We start from the raw sequence: 6,097 nt of genomic DNA on the forward strand, positions 1-6,097 counted from the left end.
TTGTAGATGAGAAGTCTGGAATTCAGACATCACAGTAACACAGAAACTGTTACCCAGACCCTCATGAGTCCAGACCTACTGAGCACTCCTTGATACCTGGCTTGTTAATTCAGCACGAGTGATGAATCCAGGCTTGTCCAGTTGCCTGTTATGCCCACTGATCTTAAAGCCCATGTTAATTTTGCGAAGAAATTTTGAAATGTTATTCAAAGACCAAAGTGATGGTTTTGGTGAAAAGCCCAAATGACTTCCTGTGCGCTATCAACTGACTGATCAGCCCATTTCTAGAAATCACACACCTAGACAGGAAAGGCTTCATCCTTAAAACTGCAAAAGTCAGAAATGCTGTCCCTTGGCAGGAGGCAACTTGTGAGATGCCACTCTGATGAGCTTCCAAGGCAAACTGTGGGCAGAGGAATGAAGCTGGGACAGAACAGAGGTGGCAGACATAGAAACGTTTCAGTTTGTTTGTTTTTCTAAGTAAAAAATAGCTCTTACACTTGCTCTGGAAGCTGTGCTATGGGCAGAGGTCAAATTCCTCTCAATATGTGGCCATAATCACCTTGTTATTGGGATCATTTAAAAGGACAAGTTTGAGGACCACAGTTTGCTTTCAGGATTGCCCCATCCCCCAGATTCAAACATCCTTTGGCAAAGGTGGGCAAAATCTATGCGACTCTAAAATGTGTAGGCTCTTTTCTGATACACTTACCCCCACTCCCCACCAGATGTTCTGGAATATTTGAAGGTGATCTTGTTAGACTCCTCTGCTTGAGCAATATTATCTTTCAAACCTGAAATAAGCTTTTGTAAAAATCCAGCTGTGCTTACAGACTGAATGCAGAAATACTTACGATATACCCAGGCTCCAAGGTCTTACCATGGGTTAAAGTCTTCATTCTTTTTTCTGCCCAAATGTCTGGAACCGCACATGAAACTCCTTGGTGACAACTTTACTACCATCTCTCCATTAACACTGAAAAGAGTGATGTTTCAAAATGTGTCCAAGTTTTAATCTGTGCTGGCTATGTAAAATTTCATAAACAAAGTTTTTTTGGAATAGCATATAAAGTAGCTGACTCCTTTTATAAAACTGGCCAAAATGCAGACATTTTACTGAACTCCTCTTTTTACCATCAGAACTAGCAATCAGAAATGAATTCCTGGGACTTCCCTGGTGGTCCAGTGGCTAAAACTCCATGCTCCCAATGCAGGGGACCTGGGCTGGATCCCTGGTTGCGGAACTAGATCCCACCCCACATACCACAATAAGAGTTTGAACACCACAACGTAAGGGTTCCGCATACCACAATGAAAATGAAAGATCCCAGGTGCCACAACTAAGACCTCACACAGCCAAATAAACACCTTAAAAAGGAAATGAATCTCTATATATAAAATAGATAACCAAGAAAGACTTACTGTATAGCACAGGGAACTATACTCAATATCTTATAATAACATACAAGGGAAGAGAATGTAAAAGAACATGCATATGTTCTTATATGTGTTAATATACGTATATACATATACATAAAACTGAATCATTTTGCTGTACATCTGAAACTAACACAACATTGTATATCAACTGTATTTCAACAGAATTTTTTAAAAAAGAAATAAAATTAAAATTAAAAAAAAGAAATGAGACCCTTGCTTTATTTTGCATTTTATACTTTCTTTTAAGGATTATATTGTATGTTTTGGGATTATTAAGGTTTGCAAACTCATGGACAAAACATTCATGTCTGACCTGACTCTTAAACAAGTTAGCTCTCTAGTCCATGCTTCAGCTTTCTGATCTGTAAAATGGGATGAGTCGTACAAGTTTGTTATGAAAATCATGAGGGGAAAATGGGTTTGCAATGGGTGTGAAAGTCAAACTGTTCTCATCACCAATGTGTGGAGTTAAAGCTACACATGCTCACACCAACTCTTCCCTTCCCTCAGCAGGGTCTGGCTGTACTGTGTGCTATTACTCAATGTGAACCGTGGGTTTTATATCACCTATGAAATCAGCTGCCCTTGTCATTTCCTGTTCTGGCAGCACCCTGCTGAACATCTTGTGATCTCTGGGGACTAGAAGCTGGCTGACAGAGGATGGGCATAACAATATAGTTGCCCAACTGTTGGATTAGATTTCCTCTCGGTGGCAAAGCTCCAGGTAGACAAGAGACAACACGTTTACCTTTCTGCAACTTGAATCCCTTTCTCTCATCTCGGTGTTGGGATTAGAACACTACCCCCTCCCCACAACACCACTTCCTTCCTCCAGTGTGTCCAGGCTGGTAGAATTGGGTGTGTCATTGTTTGCCCACGTGCTGGGCTGCTGTGGGGAGGGGGAGGGGGGCTCTTTAAACCACAGTGCTGGTTTGTGGTCCAGAATTAGTCACTAGTCTCAGCATCGCAGCCCTGCAGTGCTTTGTGGACAGACAGCGCCCTTCCTCACTCCTGTCCAGGCCCCTCCCCAACCCACCCAAGCTGGCTTTGCAGCCTCATAGACCACTGAAACAAGGCAGGTCCCTCCCATTCCCCAAATGGTAGCTGATACAGCACGAGTTAACTTGTTAGCTATCAGCTTACTTTCGTATTAAATCACATGAAGTGGAGCTTCAAGGACTCTTCAGGACGCATCATCTTGCCAATACAAATTATATTCTTCTTCAACCTTTATTAAGAACTTGCTATGTGGCAGACACTGTCTTGAGTGTTTTTGATGTATTGTCTCATCTGATCATCTCATCAGCTCTATGAGATAGATGTTATTACCTTCATTTTGCATATGGGAGAAGTAAAGCTTAGAGAGCTTTAACATGGTTACAGTCACACAGGTAGACTAGTGAGCAAGGAGGATTCAAACCTGGAAATTGGCTTTAGAGGCTCTGCTCCCCATGGTGACTCCCACCCCAGCTCAGGCTCCTGACCCTCCCAACACCCCACCCGACCCCCGACCAACCTTTCCAAATCAGTGATGGGCTCCTGAGCCCTCAAGGACAGCTTTGTGTAGCATTGGGCCAAAGATTCAGGGCAAACACCAGCCGGTGCCTGTAGGTGTGGATGCCCTTGGGCAGGTGGGGAATAGGTGAACCATTTCCCCACTCTCTGCACTGAGGGGAGTGCACTTGGCTTGGGTCCATGTTGAGAAGAGTGTGCTTGGCCTGGGTCCACATTGAGGGGAATGTTTTTGGCCTGGGTACACGTTGAGAGGAGTAAACTCGGCCTGGGTTCACACTGAGAAGTATGACCTTGACCTGGGTTCACACTTGAGGGAAGTAAACTTCTCTTGGGTTCACACTGCAAGGATTGAGCTTGGCCTGGGTTCACACTGAGGGGAGTGAGCTTGGCCTGGGTTCACACTGAGGGGAGTGAGCTTGGCCTGGGTTCACACTGAGACGGGTGAGCTTGGCCTGGCTTCACACTGAGACGGGTGAGCTTGGCCTGGGTTCACACTGAGGCGGGTGAGCTTGGCCTGGGTTCACACTGAGACGGGTGAGCTTGGCCTGGGTTCACACTGAGGCTGGTGAGCTTGGCCTGGGTTCACACTGAGGTGGGTGAGATTGGCCTGGGTTCACACTGAGGTGGGTGAGATTGGCCTGGGCTCACACTGCGAGGATTGAGCTCAAGCTGGGTTCACATTGCAAAGACTGAGCTTGGCTTGGGTTCACACTGAGGGGAGTGCACTCGGCCTGGATTCAGCTGGATGCACGTGGGCCTGTATTCCAGTAGAGGGGCACTACCACCTCTTTGCTCTCTCTCCTTACGGGCAAGTGTGACAGTGCCTGTGTTTTGCTCTTGAGCTGGCCATTCCCGTGCTCACATAGCCCCATGGCTGCAGATGGTAAGGAGAGTGGAATAGACAGCAGATTCTATGATGCTGGGCCCCCTGGGAGGAGTGGTCATAATGGAATTTCTCTAGTCAGAGATTTCCAGCACATGATAAAGGGGGTCATTTATCATCTAACAGTGTGTGACCATCCATTTGAGACAGGTGGGCAATTCTGTGGCCTAAAGCAAAGCCCCCTGTTTGGGAGCAGGGAGCCTGGAAAGTTCATCTGCTTGTTTTGGTCAGACCCCTGGGGATGGAGGCCTTCTCACTTAGCTGGCAGACAGTGCATTTCTGTATCTGATTGATTCCTAGTTGGTCTTCCTGGTCCCTGGTGGCTGTTCCCTCACTGTGCTGGTTCTGAGCATGGATCCTGCAGGCCTCTGGGTGCTATGGGCTCACTGTCATGGCTGCTGTACCCAAAGGTTCCTTGTGGTTTTTCATTCCAAGTATTTTTAGTTTTCAGAAGTGGACCCCCCTGCCCACCCCCGTAGAGCACAATCCAACATTTGCAGCCAAGAGGAGGGAGACCCTGGGTACCCACTGACCCTCCTGCCCATGATCAACCCTGCACAAGTGATGGAACCAGTGTTTCCCCTGGTAAAGTGTGTTGATTTTGAGTAAACGCTGCCTAAATATGTGTGCAGAAGGGCTGGAGGGGGTCCCCAGGGTGGAAAGACATCTCCCCCACCCCAAGGATGCCAGGAGATCAGGAGAGAGCAGTAATCAGAGTGGCCACAATGTCAGCAGGCCACTGAAATCCCTGAGAGGGCGGGTACAGACCCTAAGAAGGGGTGGCAGTCTGGCGGCCATGCATGGTAGACTCCCCACCTGGGGAACTGGGGCCTTCAACCTGCAGGCCTTCCATCCATCTGCTTCTCCTCATGATCCAGAAGGACTAGGGGAAAATAGGACCCAAGATACTTCCCTTGGATGGAGCAGTTACTGTATGAATGCACTGTCTAGCCTCTGGGAGAATGAGAACTGGGGTCCTTAAGGTGTGAGCCACCAGAATCTCTAGATGAAATCTCTGTGCTGTGGAGTGACAGGCAGCAAAGGGCTAATGCAGGGATTTTTTTTTTAATGGAAAAATAAAGTGTCTAGACTAGCTGATCAAGAGTGGGCAGACACACCTGGCCCAGTCTTTTTTTTTTTTTTTTTAAATACCATTTTTAAAGGTTATTTTGCATTTACAGTTATCACAAAATGTTAATGATCCTCCCTGTGTGGTACAATGCATCACTGAGGCCTATTTTTTTTAAAAAATTACTTATTTTAATTGGAGGATAAATACTTTACTAGGGGTTTCCCTGATAGCTCAGTTGGTAAAGAATCTGCCTGCAATTCAGGAGACCTGGGTTCGATTCCTGTGCCAGGAAGATCCACTGGAGAAGGGATAGACTACCCACTTCAGTATTCTTGGGCTTCCCTTGTGGCTTAGCTGGTAAAGAATCCTCTTGCAATGTGGGAGACCTGGGTTCAATCCCTGGGTTGGGAAAATATCCTAAAGAAGGGAAAGCTACCCACTCTAGTATTCTGGCCTGGAGAATTCTATGGACTGTATAGTCCATGGGGTCCCCAAGGGTCGGACACGACTGAGTCACTTTCACTTTCTTTCACTTACTTTACAAGATTGTGATGGTTTTTGCCATACATCAACATGAATCTGCCATATACATGTGTGAGTCTCTTTTCTCCTGAAATCCCTTCCTACCTTCCTCCCCACCCCATCCCTCCAGGCTGTCACAGAGCACTGGCTTTGCGTTTTCTGCATCATACATCAAATTCCCACTGGCTGTCTATTTTACGTATTTTTGTATATGTTTATGTTAATGTATATGTTTATGTTAATGTATATGTTTCAGTGATAGTCTGTCAAATCATCCCACCCTTTCCTTCTCCCACTGAGTCCAAAAATCTGTTCTTTATGTCTGTGTCTCCTTTTCTGCCCTGTGTGTAAGACTGTTGATACCATCTTTCTAGATTCCATATATATGCATTAATATACAGTATTTGTCTTTCTCTTTCTGATTTACTTCACTCTGTATAATAGGCTCTAGGTTCATCCACCTCATTAGAAGTGACTGAAATGCATTCTTTTTTATAGCTGAGTAATATTCCATTGTGTATATGTACCACAGCTTTCTTATACATTCATCTGCTGATGGACATCTAGGTTGCTTCCAAGTCCTGGCTATTGTAAATAGTGCTGCAATGAACACTGGGATACATGTGTCTTTTTCAATTCTGGTTTTCTCAAAGTCTACGCTCAGT

This window comes from Cervus canadensis, chromosome 5 (genome assembly GCF_019320065.1).
Source record: "Cervus canadensis isolate Bull #8, Minnesota chromosome 5, ASM1932006v1, whole genome shotgun sequence".
NCBI lineage: Eukaryota > Metazoa > Chordata > Mammalia > Artiodactyla > Cervidae > Cervus > Cervus canadensis.